Consider the following 19,878-nt stretch of genomic DNA (forward strand, 5'->3'; position numbering starts at 1 on the left):
TGTTACAGAATTCTGAGAGATCTCTGCTCTCACTGCTCTTTCTTTCCTGTCATTAAGCTCTCTCACATTCAGTCATTTTGCTTTAAATTACAAGTTGAATATACAGTAGTAGAATTACAGTACAGTAGAACTTATAGTAGAAACTACTTACACAGCCCTACATTTGTCATTTTAATTTTGCATTAGACTTTAGTTTGGACTGCTAGTTTGGCTTACTTTGATCAATTGTATAAAATATCACCTTTTTATAAGTTTATTTGTAATAAGATAATCTGGTTATTTTGTAATACATACATTCAGATAAATAATAAATTAGATCCAGTCTGTTAGTCTGTTTCATTGGCTATAACATTTGACTGCAAGTTTATAGTATTATTATTTAAGGACTAACCCATTTTGTCACTCAGTGTAAGTATTCAGTCAGTATTGTCATCGAGAAGTGCCTGAGGACCCAGACTTCCTGTTTCCTGACTGCTGCAGAACATCCAGCTGAAGAAACCCCGTTTCTAAAAGAGGTACAATAAAACGGACCAAATTGTTTCCAGAGAACTTTGAATTTCCTTTATTTTGAGTTTGGAGTACAAATCAGCTTTTTAACATCTATTCATATATTCATAAAAACATTTTATAGTATAATAGTACATTTCTCAGATTTAACAGTAACTTAAGGAGTTATAAGTTTTTCTGTGTTTCAAGGTTCAGTTTTGTTTATATTTGTGTATAATCACATATAAGCTCCAGATTGTACTTCAGCAAAATGCCAAGAAAAAGTCAAAGGTCGCAGTCCCTGAAGCTTAGATGGCAAAAGCAGAAAGAACAGGTGAATGTTTCTCAGAGCAGTGAGCAGGTAAAGGTGTGTGTTTCAGCTTTTCCCAGCACAGAAGTGCAGAGCAGTGTTCAGACAGCCACAGTGTCTTATGCAGATGTGGTAAAAAGAAGTGTTCCCTCAGTGTCTGTCCCAGAGCCTGAAGTTATGCAGGTAATCCAGACTAAACCCCAGCTAACTGTACAAACACAGCATGATGGAGAGACAGCCACAGTGTCTTATGCAGATGTGGTAAAAAGAAGTGTTCCCTCAGTGTCTGTCCCAGAGCCTGAAGTTATGCAGGTAATCCAGACTAAACCCCAGCTAACTGTACAAACACAGCATGATGGACAAGCTCCAGGACAGTCTCATGTACAGGTTACAAACAGTGAAAGTCCACGAGTGAGTAGCGTCTGTGCTTCCCGAAGCCAGGCCGCTCCTAGGTATGGAAAGTACCGGAATCAGCAATGCATGGCTAACAGTTTGGTTTTCCTGTCATTCTTACACGAGGATGAATTTATTACCAGAGCAGATCTAAACCGTGTGTTGGACAAAGGCCATGCCGTCTATTCAGATGCCAGACTGAGGTTTGTGAACAGTGTGTTTCTAGCCTGCGATGAACTTCCCTCAGTTGTTACCAGCCGCACACACGAGTATCAAGTCGACATGTCTCAGTTTGCTCATTACGGCACATTTGATGGTACAGATCACTTTCCGAGCCTTGAACAGGGATTACAGTGTTTGGCTTCAGACGTTCGCTATGCTTTGCTAGTCATGGGAGGAACAGTCATCGCTGTTAGCAGGCTGACTTCAGGTGAATATGCATATTTTGATCCTCACCCACGTAAGTCTACTGGTATGCCATTGTCGCTAAGTGTAAGTGGTGGAACTGCAGTTATGTTGAAATTCACACGTCTTAATGACATGATTGACAGGATCAAACGTTTGTACAGAATGTTCAGCATCGCACCAAGCTGTACTTATGAGCTACAGCCCATCGAGTTTCACAGTGAAAACGCTGCTGACCAAAGAGATGCTAATCAAACCACCGAATACAGACAAACAGCTACAACTGTTACAGCACCAGCTTTAAATGAAGCCGTTCATGAAATAAACTCCCAAAGATCTACTGACCAGACACAGAAGACTGTGAGAGACACTTTAACGACTGAAGTGACATCATCCAGAGTGGATTATTCAAATGAGACAGCTGCTACTGAAAACAACCATCTTCCTTCTGAGTATTTAGAAAAAGAAACATCTGCATCCTCTGTGAGAGAAACGCAGGTAACATCAGATTCTGTTCCTCAGAATGATTCAAACACTGCCTACTGTTTAACTAATATAACAGAGGAACTCTCAGATAAACTGCTGAAATATAATAAACAGCAAAGGAGAAAAATAAGGAGAAGATTATTAGCCCAAGAAAAAGTACCACAGAGAAAGGAAAATCAGAAGAAGAAAGAAAGGCAGATGTACAGGTTTGATGAAAGCTTCAAGACAAAGAAAAAAAACTCAACTAAGAAGTGTAATGATCCTGATCACAGACAGAAAAAGAGCATGTACAAAAATGAATTGTATAAATTAAATGCTACCTATAAGGAGAAACAGAGAGAACATTTAAGAAAGATGTATAGGGAAAGTGCTAAAATTAGAGAGAGAAAAAGAGAATGTGTCATAAGGACATATAAAGACAATCCCCTATTCAGAGAAAAGCAGAAGGAACGTGTAACAAGAACATATAGAGAGTCTCCCATATTCAGAGAAAAGCAGAAGGAACGTGTAACAAGAACATATAGAGAGTCTCCCATATTCAGAGAAAAGCAGAAAGAGCGTATAAGAAGAATATACAGAACTTGTGCTGGATTCAGAGAGAAACACAAAGCTTACATGAGGTCATATGTATATAACCTATATAAAAAAAGCGAAGATTTTAAACAGAAAAAACGATCTTATATGACAAAGCGGTATGGAGAAGAAAAACAATTTCAGCAACAACACAAGGACAATATGAGAGAACGAATGAGAGTAAAATATTGGAACGGTTTTTCTTTCAGACAGATGCATAATATCAGATGTGCAATGAATATAAAACGGAAATATCGCCAGATGAATCGACCAGCTGAGAGTTTACAGTGTCATCCAGAGAACACTTTAATGAATGAGGCCATATCTCGTTTCAGATCAAACATTAAGTCAGCACCATCTTATGTTTGTACTGTTTGTCTAAAAGCTTCTTTTCCTAATCAGGTGAAAATCTGCAAAAGAGAAAATTACTCAAAACACCAGACTGTAGCTCATCAGTGCCTAACTGGTAAATTTGTTCATGTGTGTGATGAAGCATGTCATGATCACTGCAGCTTTCCTGTTGAGAGAAAAAAAGAGTATATCTGTCACACATGTCACAGTTCCCTCAAAAGTGGATGCATGCCCAGGCTTGCTGCTGTTAACGGTTTAGAACTGCAGGATATTCCAGCTGAACTTTGTGATCTCAACATTCTGGAGAGACATCTGATTGCCAAATGCATACCATTTGCTAAGATTATTCCTCTTCCAAAGGGGAGACAGAGACTCATACGTGGTAATGTGGTGTGTGTACCATCTGAGGTCCAACAAACAGTTGACAGTTTACCGAGGATCAGAAGCCAATCACAGATCATGAGGATAAAGCTGAAAAGACGACTGTGCTACAAAGGCCATCAGCTGTTCCAGACTGTCACCTGGTCTAAACTCATTCAAGCTCTGCGTAAACTGAAACAAATTCATCCACAGTACACAGATATTATTATCAGAGATGATGCATTGCTTTGTGATCCAACGTTACCTGATGATGACAGCAGTGATGAAGCCAGCATGGCAAGTGATGATTATAATGAAGCAGATTTAATGGAAATTGACAACTATGAAAAAGATGCCCTTTTGTGTGAAAGTGAGTCTCAAAGTGACCAAGATATTAATATGCAATCCTGTGATGAACAACCAGAGGAACAAAATCCAGATGAACCAGAAAGTGATTTGAACAATGGAGGTTTTGCTCTAGAAAGTTGTCTGCAGCCCGTAGACATTTCAGAAGAGATTCTCTGTTTCACTGATAACACATATTGTGTGGCTCCTGCAGAAAGAAACAATCCTGTTAGCTTCTTCAGAACTCCTCATTTGGAAGCCATGGCATTTCCTGTGCAGTTTCCTACTGGTCAGAATACACTGGATGAAAAGAGACGTCTTAAACTCACACCAAGTGCTTACTTCAAGTCAAGGCTTTTCAACATTGATGCAAGATTTGCTAAAGACACAAATTACCTGTTTTTCTCACAGTTTGTCACTGAAATACACTTGGCTAATTCCAGCATGACAATACAGCTAAGGAAAGGTAAAACTATGACCAAAGATGGACGCAAAATCACATCAGGAATGTTACAAAGTAAGACAGAAGTAGAGAAGCTGGTAAGAAATAAAGATGCAATCAGATTTATGCAGCCACTCAGAGGAACTCCAGCTTACTGGCAGAAAACTACCAGAGATCTATTCAGCATGGTTCGCCAAATAGGAACACCTCAGTTCTTTGTCACTTTCTCTGCTGCTGAGATGAGATGGCCTGAAGTGATTCAAGCAATAAAGAGACAGCAAGGTGAAGAGGTTGATTTTGAAGCCCTGGACTGGTCAGAAAAGTGTGAAATTCTAAGATCAAATCCAGTAACCACCATGCGAATGTTTGATAAACGTGTTGAGGCTTTGTTCAGAGATTTGCTTTTTTCTCCTGCACAGCCCCTTGGTGAGATCATTGATTACTTTTACAGAGTTGAGTTCCAGCACAGAGGTAGTCCACATATACACATGTTGCTGTGGATTCGAGAAAAGGTAGAAGCAGATGTGGATGACGACCAAACTGTCTGTGACTTTGTTGACAGATACATCTCAGCTCAACTCCCTGATCCAGAAAAACAACCTGAACTGCACAAAAAAGTCACTGAGCTACAAAAGCACAGCAAAAACCACACAAAGACATGCTTTAAGAGTGTGAACTCTGGTTGTAGATTTGGGTTTCCCAAACCACCAGCCACAAGAACAATGATTGTGAGACAGGATGAGGATTCAGACACTGAAGCTGCAAAAGCCAAACTCAGACCTTTGTTGAACCTGCTGAAGGAACCTGAAGCTGCTTCCCTCACCATAGAGCAGATTCTGTCACGATGCAACTTGACAATGAATGAGTATGAACAGTGCCTCCAAGACATAAACAAGAAAACAGCTCTGATTCTGAAACGTGACCCAAATGAGTGTTGGATCAACAATTACAACCCAGACCTGCTTGAAGCCTGGAACTCTAATTTAGATGTCTCATTCATTTTGAATGCCTATTCATGTATAGAATACCTCTGTAAATATATAACAAAGAAAGAATCTGGCCTCTCTGAATACCTGAAGACAGTTATTGACAACTCTGATAAGAACACCGTCAATGAGTGTGATGAAATGAGAGCTGTGATGCAGGCTTACTCAAAAAAGAGAGAAATCAGCGCACAGGAGTGTGTGACTCGAGTCTGTGGCCTAAAAATGAAAAAATGTTCCCGCAGTGTTGTATTTGTACCAACAGATGATAACCCAGTAAAAATGAGTCGGCCCATGAGCTTCCTGGAAAGCACAACACACGACAGTTGTAATATTTGGATGACAAGTTTGAGTGATAAATACAAATGCAGACCTGAGACCCCAGAATATGAGGAAATGTCACTGGCTGATTTTGCTGCCTTGTGCAGGTTGGTAAGTGGTCCAAATGAAGGAAAAGATGTGCTTCCTCTTCTAAACCAGCTTGGATTTGTACAAAGGCGAAAGAATGATAAACCAGCTATAATCAGATATTACCACTGTTCACAGGAAAAAGATCCTGAGCAATATTATGGTCGACTGTTGAGACTTTACCTTCCACACAGATCAGAGCAGGAACTGAAACCACAAGGGTTCCAAACCTATCAGTCCTTCTACAACTCAGGTTTTGTACGACTTCCATGTTCAGACCACAGTGAGTCTGTGAAAAGGGTTGTGAAAAGAAATAAAGACAAGTATGAGAAGAACTCTGAGGATATTGAGAGTGCACTGGAAGAGTTTGAACAAAATAGGGATGTTGTGATTGATGAATGGTGTAATCTGGCTCCTGAATCTGAAGTTGTGACGCTGCAATGTGATGAGAATCTTCCTGAGAGACATTCTGATGATGAGAACGAACAGGAGAATGTCCCCGACTACAGTCGTCAGTCTGATGCTGTAACAGAGATCAGAGCCATCAGAGAACAACCTGCAGTAGATCCAGCCGTGGTACGTGTAATGTATCAGAATCTGAACCAGAAGCAGGCCTGCGTGTTCTATGCCATAAGAGACTGGTGTATTCAGCGAGTTTGTGGTTTGAACCCAGATCCATTTTTCTTCTATATCAATGGTGGTGCAGGAACTGGAAAGTCACACCTGATTAAGTGTATTCACTCTGAAGCATCAAAGATCCTGAGCAGACTGCCTGCTAATGCAGAAGAAGCTGACATATCAAATCCAACTGTTTTACTGACTTCATTTACCGGTACAGCAGCTTTTTCTATCAATGGCTCTACATTACATTCTCTACTGAAACTACCCAGGAGTCTGAAACCACCCATTCAAGGACTTGGTAACCAACTGGATGAAGTCAGATCTGAGCTGATGAATGCTGAAATTATTGTTATTGATGAGATTTCAATGGTTTCAAAACCCCTTTTTGCTTATGTGGATGCAAGACTGAAACAAATCAAAGGCACTCAGAGACCTTTTGGTGGAATGTCAGTTTTAGCTGTTGGAGATTTTTACCAGCTGCCACCAGTGCGACAGTCTAAACCTCTCTGTGTTTACGATCCAGAACAGATTGACCTATGGCAGGAACATTTTCAGATGATCACTCTAACCGAGATCATGCGTCAGAAAGATGATGTGGCCTTTGCAGAGATGCTGAACAGGATTAGAGTGAAAGAAAAGACAGATGAGCTTTCTCAGTGCGACAGAGATTTGTTGTCACAGGCTGTGACTGCACCAGAAGAATGTCCAACTGAGGTCTTACACATTTATGCCACCAACAAGAATGTGGAATCCCACAACACAGATACCCTGAAGAAGCTTCATTCAAACATCATAATCATCAATGCAGACGATTTCCAGAAGGATAAATGTACAGGCAGAATGGAACGAAGAGACAAACCATTTACAGGTGGGAGAAATGATTTACCTGACACTCTGAATGTTGCTGAAGGAGCTCGAGTCATGCTGACCAGAAACTTGGACACACTAAACGGTTTGGTCAACGGTGCTTTTGGTATACTGGTAAAGGTGGTGAGATCTGAAAATGATGGACACATAATTAAACTGGGGCTCAGAATGGACAACCGGCAGCCTATGAGACACAACCGCAGTGCTAATGCAGCATCTGATGATCTGGTTTACATTGAGAGAGCAGAGGAGAGTCTGAAGTTTAAAGGAGCAGTACGCAGACAGTTTCCTGTAAAGCTAGCATTCGCCTGCACAATTCACAAAACTCAGGGTCTTACAACACAGACAGCTGTAGTTTCAATGAAGAACATTTTTGAACCAGGTATGGCTTACGTTGCTCTCAGCAGGGTGACGTCTCTCAGTGGACTCTATTTGCAGGACTTGGATGAGAAAAAGATTTACGCCAATCCCGAGGTAACTGCAGCGCTCCAAACCATGAGACAAGCCAGTGTTGAGGAAATGATGCCTCTTCTTCAGGTCAGAGAAACAGCCAGCAGACTTGACACTCTTACACTGATCCATCACAATACGGAGGGTTTGCCATCTCACATCAGTGACATCAAGAGTCATCATGAAATGTGTTTAGCAGATGTTTTGTGTCTCACTGAGTCTCACCTTCAAGGCTCCTTTGTTGCAGACAGTCTTCATTTGGATGGCTACACCATGTTCAAACGCAACAGACATGTTTCCTACACAAACTTTCCTCACATGGCCAGCAGAAGTGGTGGGGGAGTTGTTGTGTATTTGAGGAATCATTTTCAGGTTCAGGTAAAACAGTATCTGCATAATGTCACTGATCTTGAGTTTTTAGTGTTGAAGGTTCAGGCTCCATTCCCTGCACTCATTGCTGTTGTGTACAGACCCCCTGACTACAGTTTGACACCATTCATGCAAAACCTGGTAAGTCTTTTAGATTCACTTGAAATAATGGACTGTCACCCAATAATTGTGTGTGGAGATTTTAATGAGAACCAGTTGCAGAGTGGAAGAAAACAGATTCTGGAGCAGTTTCAGTCGAGAGGGTATTCACAGCTGATCACTTCTGGCACTACAGACAAGAACACCCTGCTTGACCTCATTTTTATTTCTCAGCCACAGAAATGTCTGTATTCAGGTGTTCTGAGATCATATTACAGTTACCACAACCCTGTCTTTTGTGTCCTGTCCTCGAGCCAATCATGAAGTCGTCTGGTGAGTTTTGAAACAATTACAGATCATGTTTGTTACAGAGTTTACTGATTGTAGAGCATGAAAAAGATTTTTCATTGAAAAAAGGGTCTTCCCTACTCTGTCTGTCAGAAGACCCTTTCTTATTGCAATGTTATTAATCATTTCACCAAATCATTGCTGAACTTCATGCAGAGCAGAGAACATCTGCTATCATGCACCTCTGATCTGAAATGTGCTGCAACATTTATTAAACCAACATCATTTCTTTTATTCTCATGTTTTAAATGACTAAATCTTTTTACTGTGACGTATGTAGCTCAACAAACGAGATCTTCCCCTCCAAGGGCTTGAAAATATGAAATAGTAAATAAATAAATCCCACATAAATGCAGGTATTTATTATGGGTCACATGAATAAATACAGACAATTATATTTTCTTGATTATAGTAGCTTTTGTAGAATCAAAAGTTTTTGTGATGAATGAGTTTTTGCTTATCATGTTTTACAGGTAAAAAATGTCAAAAGTTATAAACTATCTTTAGGCTACCAGAGATGTCTATAATGATACATTATGTAGAGAAAAACATTAGTACAGCTTACAGAATATGTATAAAAACTGATTTAGAAGTAAATGGATAGTTTTCTGAAAGTTCCCGACTACAGTTTAACACCACCCACCCAGATCAGCCCCCAAGTGTCTATGTAATGCTGGTATGGTGTGTGAGTTTGACTTGGCCTTTATCCGGGTGGGTTTGGGTTTGGGTGGATAAAGGCCAAGTCAGAATTCTCTGAGCAGCTGGAAAAAGCTGCTAATAAACAAAGACATCAAAAAGTGTGGGCTTTAGGTGTAGCCCCCGCTTTCTGATGCACTAATTAGACTTAGTAACCGACACCCCATACCAGCATTACATAGACACTTGGGGGCTGAGCTGGGTGGGTGGTGTTATAAGCACGTGTTTTGTTAGATATATTTTTTCAGACACCATCTTCATGAACTGCTGAGCCAAACTTGATCCATCAGTGCTGGACTGCACAGATAACTACATGCCACAAGGAGACTGCTGTGTTATGAATTGCCATACCAGTGTGTCTTCAATGGAGAAGATGACACACCCATCACCTGACCTCCTGCCTGATCTGGAGACCATCATCATGCTACCACACTACACACCTCTGAGACCATCAATGATGACTCATACTGAGGAAACTGTATTTCCTGTCAGAGATGCTCAGTGATCCTCAGAGCAGAGAGCGGTATGATTCTTTATTTTTGATTTAAAAAAACAAATGTCAGTGTTTTTTAATTCAATTAATTAATTAAAATCCTGTTTATTGCATAAATAATTCCACACTCAAATGATTATACTTGTTGACACTTTTTGAGTTTTAATTCACATTATGGATTACAAATCTATGCTTTTTCTACTCTGTCTCTCTGTGCAGGTATTGCTGTCTTCTGAGTTCTTCAGTGTTCCAACTGAGACATTCAAACCTCACTGCAGAGCTCATGTCTTTCCTCACCATCATGTGAGTGTGAGATTGCTCTGGATTCTGGTTATATGGCCTGCAGCACCTATAAGGTATTTCAATATTGTTCATTGTATAACTTATTTGTAGTTTTTAGGCCTTAACACAAATAAAATGTTCCTTTTTCTGTATTTTTTAGAATAAGCTCGTCCAGTGTGCCTGCATTCCAGCTTCACAGAAAAGAACATCAGACACCAGCGAGGGAGGATAAGAAAGACAGACACAACAACATTGTCATCCCCTATGTAGCCGGTGTATCAGAAAAACTCAGGAGAGTTTTCTCCAAATACAACATCCCAGTGTACTTCAGACCCAGTAACACACTCAGACAGAAACTGGTTCACCCGAAAGACAAAACTCCTAAACACAAACTTAACAATGTGGTGTACGCTGTACAGTGCAGCGAGGAATGCCTGGACTTCTACATCGGAGAGACCAAACAGCCACTTCACAAGCACATGGCACAACATAGAAGAGCCACCTCCACGGGACAAGACTCAGCAGTTCATCTGCATCTAAAGGACAAAGGTCAGTCTTTGAGGATGCCAATGTTCACATTTTGGACAGATGGAGGAGTGAAAGAAGCCATTTACGTCCACTGTGAGCGACCATCTTTAAACAGAGGCGGTGGTTTATGACACCAACTGTCTGCCATCTATAATCCAGTTTTGAGTTCCCTCCCCAGACACCGTAACGTCCACTCACATCCTGGGAGTGGGCGTGGGTGATTTCCTGACCTCGGGAAATCACATGATAGGGTGGGGCCAGGTTTCACAATGAGCTCACCCGAAACCCTGGCTGATTGGGACCCACACCCACTTTCACACCTTGGCTCATGTGATTAGGTAGAGGATCATCAGGGGGTTCTTTGTCCCTCTTTGGGGGGAAACTCCCACTGGGTTTAAATCTGGGACTCTCCACCATTGACCCTTAGAACTGAAGAAGCTTCTCGGATGAGAGGTGAAACGTCTTCAAGGAACTCAAAGAAGTCCAGACGCTTTTCTTTCCAAGCTCCTTAGACTTCACTTGTGTTAATTACATTTTATTTGTTGTTGTTTTCTTTTAGATTTATATGCAGTGATTGGATGTGGTGGAGCTTTGTTAACCGTGTGGAAAACATCTGTTTGTGATGATATTTACAATGAGGCTTTAAGGTGACAGTTTCCATGTAATTTCAATCCTCTTACTAAGCAAAAACATGTTTGCAATTAACATATTTTTTCAGTTTTGTCTTTTGGATTTATGGTTAACATTCCTCTGTGACAGCAAATACTAAACTGGTCCAAGTAACCAGCATATCATTGGCCAAAGGCAAAAAGGACCACATGTCACACTAGCAATGAATTTTTGACTGTGTTTGTGTTAGTATAGAGTAGGTCTAACAGTGGTTTTCCACATCTGCTCTAATATATATAGATAATGGGTCAGACATATAAAGTCATTTTGAAAAGTTCATAAAGGTCATTTATATGTGTTCCTCTTTATCATTTTATATCAGGTCAAACAGCAGACTTGAGTTTTGATCAGGGTAGAACCATAACATTCATGCTAATGGTTCTACTGTTTACAGTTACTTTATGATGGATTTCACCCTGGTCACAGCACTATCTGAAAAGCTGTTAGAGGTAAAGTTAAGCCAATTAATACCTCATCATAAGTCACTCTCTAACGCAGGGCAGTGATTATTATTCACTGTAATTTATTCCACAACAATGTTCTTTATTTGATTCTTTAAATATGCACATCGATTGTTTAGCTGTGTGACTCTCCACACCTGAAATATATCACAATGTGGACTTCATTTCGACAGTATTTTGTAGATTGGTACCATATTTATCATCGAATCATCTTGTGCATTTATTAACTAAATGTTGTTTGGTTTTTTTTTTGTTTGTTTGTTTGGGGTTTTTATGTTGCCATTTTTACATTTCACCAACTGTGTAAATTCTGCAATTTTACCTTGGTTTTGTTTCACATCAGTTTATCTGCTGGCTGGTATTCCTGTCTTCCTTCTCTCACCCCAACCGGTCGCAGCAGATGGCCGCCCCTCCCTGAGCCTGGTTCTGCTGGAGGTTTCTTCCTGTTAAAAGGGAGTTTTTCCTTCCCACTGTCGCCAAAGTGCTTGCTCATAGGGGTCATATGTCATATGATTGTTGGGTTTTTCTCTGTATCTATGAAGCGCCTTAAGGTGACTTTTGTTGTGATTTGGCGCTATATAAATTGAATTGAATTGGTTTTCTTTCTTTTCTAATGTTTCTGGTCATTTTTCACAGTTAAACAAGTAACTTTGAGGTTACTTCATCGTTTTCAGCTGTTATCTGTATAAATTTTTTTCCTAATAATTACATTTCTGCAAAATTATAGCAGTTCTGGTAAGTTGTAATATTTCTGCCAAGTTATTAATTTTTGACTAAATTATTACATTTCTGCTAAGTTGTAGCTTCTGGTAAACTACAACATTTCTGCTGAATTGTTATGTTTCTTCTAAGTTATTGCATTTCTGATAAGTTATTACATTTTTGCTAACTTGATGTTGTTCTGCAAAGTTATTAAAATTTCAACAACTTTTTAAACACTGACTTTGATTTCTTCAGCTTCTTCAGCTATTTTCAACTATTTTCAGCAGACAGCTTCAGCTTTACAGCATGCACACTGCATTTTCGCAGGAAATGCAAATTTTTCTAGTATAGATTTGTTTAACTGACTGAAGCAATGACAACAGTCTTCTCCTGAACACCAACACCAAGGAGGTGGTAAAGAGTTCACCAGACCTAAAAACAAAACAAAACAATGCAGGACAGTCTGCAAAGATGTTGAGTCAGTCAGACATCGTGCAGAGCAGATGAGGAAGAAGTTGTAATCTAAAATGGAGAACAATAAATACAGCCACCTAAGCATCCTCACAGGACAAGATGAACTGCAGTGAGAGGGTCATCTTACTGCACTGCAGGACTCAGAGGTTCAGGACGGTCTTTATCCCCATTGCCATGAGGCTTTTTAAAAGAAACTACACATGTTCTTCTCACATTTATTTCTTTTACTCTAATAAACACTGGTAGTAATCATATGAATTCTGAGCTAAATGGACTTGCCCTGATAGGCTTCAGCCAGCACAGAAGCTAATACACCACAGCACTTAGGGAAACTGAAACTGACTGTTATTAATGTTTTCAAACTGTTTAAGAAAAACATATATAATCTTTCAGCCTTCTAAAAAACACACATAAAAACAGTATTATATGATGTTGAACATACAGATAGGCAGTTGTTGGCCTACAGGAGTGTTCTTTATCGAAGGTTTTAAGTGCTTAAAAAGTCTGTTAAGCTCTGTACAGAGCATGCAATGTAACTGTACATTAGAGAGTGTTTTATAAACCATGTCTTCTGTTTCATTTAATAAACATGAGACTGCTTTATGCATTTTCAGCTATTTATTAGATTTTATCAGATTAAAAAACACTTAGCATAAGAATGCAGTTGAAACTATAACTTTTAAATATTGTTTAAATGAATGAACATAGCAACTTGAACATTTTAAAAAATACAAACAAAACAAATGAACTATATTTATATATATAGATCTATATATATATATACATATCTATATCTATATCTATATCTATATATATATCTATATATATCTATATCTATATATATTTATTCTGGTTTTTTTATGTGTACTATTTGTTTTCCTTTGATTTTTACAGTAAAAGTGATCCTGTGCTTCTCAAACTCCTCCTCGTAGGGCTTCCACATCTCCTCTTCAATGAAGAGGGTTTCTCCAGTTAGAAGGAGAACTTGCAGCTGGGTGGACTGCAGTGCACTGCACTGCTCTGCAGTGGCCACACCAACTACAGTTACTTGAGTACTTTCATCTTCCTTTGTCTGTCAATACACAAAAAGCATATATTTAATATGGTAATCACGTCTTGATGCATGCTCAATGATCCATGTAAGTAAATCCCAAAAGGATGATTCTGTTCATCTGGACGTAGCATTTTCAAGTGGGAGAAATGTTTTGTCACTCATCCAGGTGACTTCTTCAGTCTGTTTTACCCAATCTTTTAAACAGTACATTGCATAATGACTGAAACTAGCCCACTGAAGAAGCAATAGGCTGGGAGGTCAGTTAATTGGTCAGTAATATACAAATTGTCACGGGCACTGATCAAAGACCACAGAAACCTGCAGTCCGCTGAGACTGAAGAAGTCACTTGGATGAGTGATGAAACATTTCTCCCACTTGAAAATGCTACGTCCAGATGAACAGAGTCAATCTTTTGGACCACCTATAATTCTAAACATTTTGGCAAATGACATTGCTATTACATGTTGGTACAAACATATGGCTTCTTCATACCTCAGTCTTTGTATGGGAAGTTGACTGGAGCTGTACTCCATAGGCGGAGCGGTGCACTTTCACATGGGAGATCTTTACCTGATCTCCCACACGAACGTCAACAATTGACGCCTCCCTCCACAAGGAGACAGTCATTGTATATCCATCCTGAAATCACAAAAATGACAGAATGAAACATTTATTCATTAACTAATGGAAATCTCAAATATGCCTATTTTCACCATTTTCAATATTACACTTTAGTTGCACCATTACCTGTTTTAGCTGGAGAGTGCGTATTGGCACCAGTTGTTTGCCTGAGCAAACTGTCCTCACTGCCGAACACTGAAAATTCAATTAAAATATAATGTCAGTTATAGTGATTGCATAAATCTGTGTGTGTACATCTAGGTGCTACTTTCTTGACTTACTACATCTATTATTTTATTATTGTTGTTAATGATAAATCTACAACCATTTACAAAATAATAGTGGTTGATCTTGTTCTCACAATTTTGTGTTTGTTTGACAAGAACAATAAAATTATTATTTTTACTTTTAAAGACAAAAAAGTAATGGTTTCTTTGAAAACCTGAAGCAATATCAATTCTGATGGAACCACAAATATTTACCTCCACAACCTCCCCTTCCACTGTCATGAGCCCTCCAGATGTTGGGCTCATCTTTAGTGGTGTTACTGGGGAAGGTGGATTAAGCAGCTCCTCCGCCTTAATGATGAGGGCCTCCGAGACTGCCAGGGCAGGAGCTTTAAAGAACTGTGTCCTCGCAGTGATATTGATGAGATAAGGGGGAGCTTGGCCCCTCAGCTCATGTCCCCTCATCATGTAGGACATGTCCTGTTTTACTTTGGAGGAGAACTCTTCAAACAAGGTGATCTTCAGCACTGTTTCACCGTCTGTGATTGCTGCCACTTTATTTTTTTTTGTTGACAGTGCTTTGACCTCTCCATCCTCAGTAACCCAGCTGATCACCTGATAAATACATAAATAAAGAAATGTATTTCTATGATCTTACTCCATAGTCACGTTCATACATGTGAAAGTCTACATCATATGATTGTTGGGTTTTTCTCTGTATTTATTATTGTACGATCTACTGTACAATATAAAGCGCCTTAAAGCGACTGTTGTGATTTGATGCTATATAAATAAAATTGAATTGAATCACCTTTAGCTGGTCACAACATTTCAACACCCGGATATGAATGGGTGGGGGCCGGAAATACGGCGTCTCAGGCCGGTTGTCAGTCAGTTTCCTTAAGGCCATTCTGAAAATAAAAAAAGCAAAATAAACACATTAACAGGTTCATACATTTCTGCTGGATACAGTTCTGACAGAATACAGTAACACCTGTTGCTTTCATGTCATCTCTTCACATTTTGATATAAAACAAACACATCATGAACTTCCTCAACCCTACGTGTGTTTCTGAGGTTCCTGCTTGATATTTACATACCTGAAAACATTTCAATATTTTTGTAAAAACACAAATTATCTTTACAAAATGTTGGTCTGAAAATTAATTAAACGCTTATGAGCCTTCATAAAATACATACAGACGGAGACATGAGTAATCACCAGGACATTAACGGTAATAATTCTGCAGTGAAAAATAGCGTTTATAATGGAAGTCAATGGGACGAAAACGTCCACTAGGGCTCTAAGAGGATGTGTATTGTTAGCTTAGCCACTGAAGCTAATTTAAGGAAGTCAGACTTGACGGTCTTTATATTCACAGGAACTTAAATGGCTAGATTTTTTATCTTTCACTACATTATAATGTGTTATACATAGTATAAAGGCACTAAAAAACGGCTTCAATATCAATACTTACGTTTTATGAAGTTCTTAATATCACAAGAGCACAAAGTAGAAGAGCTGTGACTGTGTCTGTAAGTTTCTTCAGAAAGACCGGGAAAGGGACCGCTGGTCTTTGATGTTACAAATTGTGATGCAATCTGTTGCCATCGGCCTGATTGGCTAACTATGATTGTTGTTTTTCCCAATTGTACTGCCTTGTGTTGATTTTGTCCCTTTACTTTAGGGCGGTTTTTGTTGGTGATCAGACCCGATTCTTGTCTAATTTGAATTATGAAATTATCAGTACTATTTTATAAGTCTCAAACTTACAATTTAAAACGTATAAAATTACTGGTCTTTTTTATTTTTTATGTAGTTAATGTATTATGTAGTTTTTTTAAAGTTCGACTGCTAAAGCCCTGCATGTATTTTTTTAGATGAGCTTTTATTTTGAAAGTGGCGATCTCTTTTCCTGGTGTCATGGAAGCACGCCTAACAGATCCACGTTACTGCTAGTCCCCGGGACAGAGTGCGGGAAATCAATGCGGTTCGAATACGTTCATAGACGCAGGAGTGCTAATTCCCTCCAGATTTCGTCCGAAGGCGCAGGTTTCAAGGCTGCACACGGTGACTGAGCATCCTAACATTTCAAAATTCAAAGGGTCAAGCTTCAAGGTTTTACTTCAAAAAGGTAAGCTAAACTTGGTCAACACAGCATTTGGAGTATGCATTTGAAGTACACTTGGAATTGGGACAGCCGTTGTCCCGTGGCGGTGACGTAATCACACTCAAAGTGTGCGGTCTCTTAATTGGGACACAGCCATAGTGTGTGTGTTCACCTCTGTTTTCGTTAGATTGTCTGCGTTACTTCTACGTTCTCTGCTATCTATCAGCCCCTGTGTTTTCTCTGCTGGACATCCCCTCTGAGTTTCCATGTCTCAGGTTTTCTAATGATGTTTCAGGTATAGCTTTCCCAGCTTAGGTTTTGTTTTTTCTTTTTTGTCTCTTTCTCCTAATGCCACACACTTTGCCTCAGTAACTGTAACATTCAGATGACTACTATCCAATTATTTCTCTGATGGTTATGCAAGAAGAGCCTAATAAACTTAAAGCCAGAAGACCGTAAAGCAGAGGTATAACTGTATGAGCTACAAAGTTTAAATGTTTTATCACAATCATAGTGTGCAGCTCACAAACAGCTGATTGTTTTAGTGTTTTCTCGGAAATATCAGATGTAACTAGTGATGTCACAATGAAAATGAAATAATATTGAACAGTATAGAATCAGACATGTTAGAATTTGCTTAAAATTCTACTTGTTTTATTTTTAAAAATTGTGCAACATTTTGTTTTTCAGATGTTTTTGCTGAATTGATCAAGACTGACTGTAAGAGTGTAAACATCGAGTAACTATGATGTTCGAGCCCTCTCAAGAACAGGTAAATAGTCATTTAGAGATTAAATTTGTCCCAGTTACTTTGTTCTACTCTGTCTGTAAAGCTTCACTTTTGTCACACTTCCTGCCTCCAAGAAGCTGAAGTAGAAGTAGAACTCTGCACCAGAACCTTTTTGTGACTTTTGTGACATTTCTGTCAATGGTGTAATTGTTGGTCTTTTGTGAATTCTAAGTAGGTGATTACTGAAAGGCAAGAGAGAAACCGAAGGCATCAGGTGACCTGTGATATGTCAGAGCTACAGAGAGGAATATTTGTGACAAGTATCCAACATTTGGGGAAAAATAGTTTCAAAGATGCATATTAAACAGGCAAGCTTTCATATTTAGAGGACAAAAACTATTACTTACTTTTAATCATTATTATGTGGTTAAGTACTGGACTGTGTGCTTTTGAGGCCAAGTCACACAGGGTTTCTTAGCTTAGACTGATGAGTATTTGAAATGTCAGCAATTCTTGATTGTAACACCTTTTATTGTAGTTTTAACACTGATGAATCAGCTTTCATAAATGAAGCAAATGTTTCATTTATCTATATTAATACCGTAAGTAATGCTTAGTAGAATCATCTTTGCTGAATCCAATGGTGAAACATGGAGAATTTTTCCTCTACTCTGAGTAGAGCTAGATTTGGTTAAAAACGACAAAAATAAGTATGGCATTTGACAAAATACTAAAGGTTTTTTGCTTTGCTTTTTGGAATGTTTGTAAGTTGTGCATTGATAACTTCCCTTTTTAACCAGTGTCAAACAATGACTGGGTGACCAGTGTTGTCATCATCAGGGCAGGCCAGCACAGCAGGAAAAGTGAAATGGCCAGGCTGAGAGTTACAGTGTGATGCAAAAGTTTGGGCAACCTTGTTAATAGTCATTATTTTCCTGTATAAATTGTTGGTTGTTACAATGAAAAATGTCAGTTAAATATATCATATAGGAGACACACACAGTGATATTTGAGAAGTGAAATGCAGTGTATTGGATTTACAGAAAGTGTGCAATATTTTTTTTTTAGACAAAATCAGGCCGGTGCATAAATTTGGGCACCACAAAAAAAGACATGAAATCAATATTTAGTAGATTCACCCTTTGCAGAAATTACAGCCTCTAAACACTTCCTGTAGGTTCCAATGAGAGTCTGGATTGTGGTTGAAGGTATTTTGGACCACTCCTCTTTACAAAACATCTCTAGTTCATTCAGGTTTGATGGCTTCCAAGCATGGACAGTCACACCACAGATTTTCAATAATATTCAGGTCTGGGGACTGAGATGGCCATTCCAGAACGTTGTACTTGTTCCTCTGCATGAAAGCCTTAGTGGATTTTGAGCAGTGTTTCGGGTCGTTGTCTTGTTGAAAGATCCAGCCTCAGCGCAGCTTCAGCTTTGTCACTGATTCCTGGACATTGGTCTCCAGAATCTGGTGATACTGAGTGGAATCCATGTGTCCCTGCACTGGCCACACAGCCCCACAGCATGATGGAGCCACCACCATATTTTACTGCAGGTAGCAGGTGTTTTTCTTGGAATACTGTATTCTTTTTCCTCGATGCACTACGCCCCTTGTTATGCCCAAATAACTCAGTTTTAGTTTCATCAGTCCACAGCACCTTATTCCAGAATGAAGCTGGTTTGTCCAAATGTGCTTTAGCAAACCTCAAGCGGCTCTGTTTGTGCTGTGGGTGGAGAAAGGCTTCCTCTGCATCACTCTCGCATACAGCATCTGCTCGTGTAAAGTGCGCCGAATGGTTGAACGATGCACAGTGACTCCATCTGCTGCAAGATGATGTTGTAGGTCTTTGGTGCTGGTCTGTGGATCGACTCTGAATGTTCTGACCATTCGTCGCTTCTGTCTATCCGAGATTTTTCTTGGTCTGCCACTTCCAGCCTTAACTTGAACTGAGCCTGTGTCTTCCATTGTCTCAATATGTTCCTAACTGTGGAAACCGACAGCTTAAATCTCTGAGATAGCTTTGTGTGTCCTCCCCCTAATTCATGATGGTGAACAATCTTTGTCTTCAGGTCATTTGAGAGTTGTTTTCAGCCGCTATGTTGCTACTCTCCAGAGAAAATGAAAATAGGAGGGAAACTTACAGTAGACCCCCTTAAATACTCTTTCTCATTATTGGATTCACCTGTGTATGTAGGTCAGGGGTCACTGAGATTACCGAGCCAATTTGAGTTCCAACAATTAGTTCTAAAGGTTTTGGAATCAATAAAATGACAACAGTGCCCAATTTTATGCACCTGCCTGATTTTGTTTAAACAATTATCACACACTTTCTGGTCATTTCACTTTTCAAATATCACTGTGTGTGTCTCCTATATGATATATTTAACTGACATTTTTTATCATAACAATCAATCATTTATACAGGAAAATAATGACTATTAACAATTTTGCCCAAACTTTTGCATCACACTGTAAGTTAGGCATCGGCTGGGTGTTCAGTTCTCACCTGTTCCTGTTTAGGGAGAGACA

General features: G+C 39.2%; 1 long non-coding RNA gene across 4 annotated transcripts; it reads left to right on the forward strand.

Annotated features, from left to right (window-relative positions):
* Positions 1-378: 378 nt before the first annotated feature.
* LOC145423372 (uncharacterized) lies at positions 379-11,036 on the forward strand. 4 transcript variants are annotated; one of them, XR_013904424.1, is made up of 5 exons: positions 1,253-1,392; positions 1,512-1,619; positions 7,469-9,515; positions 9,705-9,841; positions 9,928-11,036. It is a non-coding gene; the product is annotated as an uncharacterized LOC145423372 (long non-coding RNA). The 4 variants fall into 4 exon arrangements; XR_013904423.1 differs by lacking the exons at positions 1,253-1,392; positions 1,512-1,619 and adding an exon at positions 379-515; XR_013904422.1 differs by having other exon boundaries at positions 1,260-1,619.
* The last annotated feature ends 8,842 nt before the right edge of the window (positions 11,037-19,878 follow it).

The sequence above is a fragment of the Astatotilapia calliptera genome, chromosome 22 (assembly GCF_964374335.1).
Source record: "Astatotilapia calliptera chromosome 22, fAstCal68.1, whole genome shotgun sequence".
Taxonomy (NCBI): domain Eukaryota; kingdom Metazoa; phylum Chordata; class Actinopteri; order Cichliformes; family Cichlidae; genus Astatotilapia; species Astatotilapia calliptera.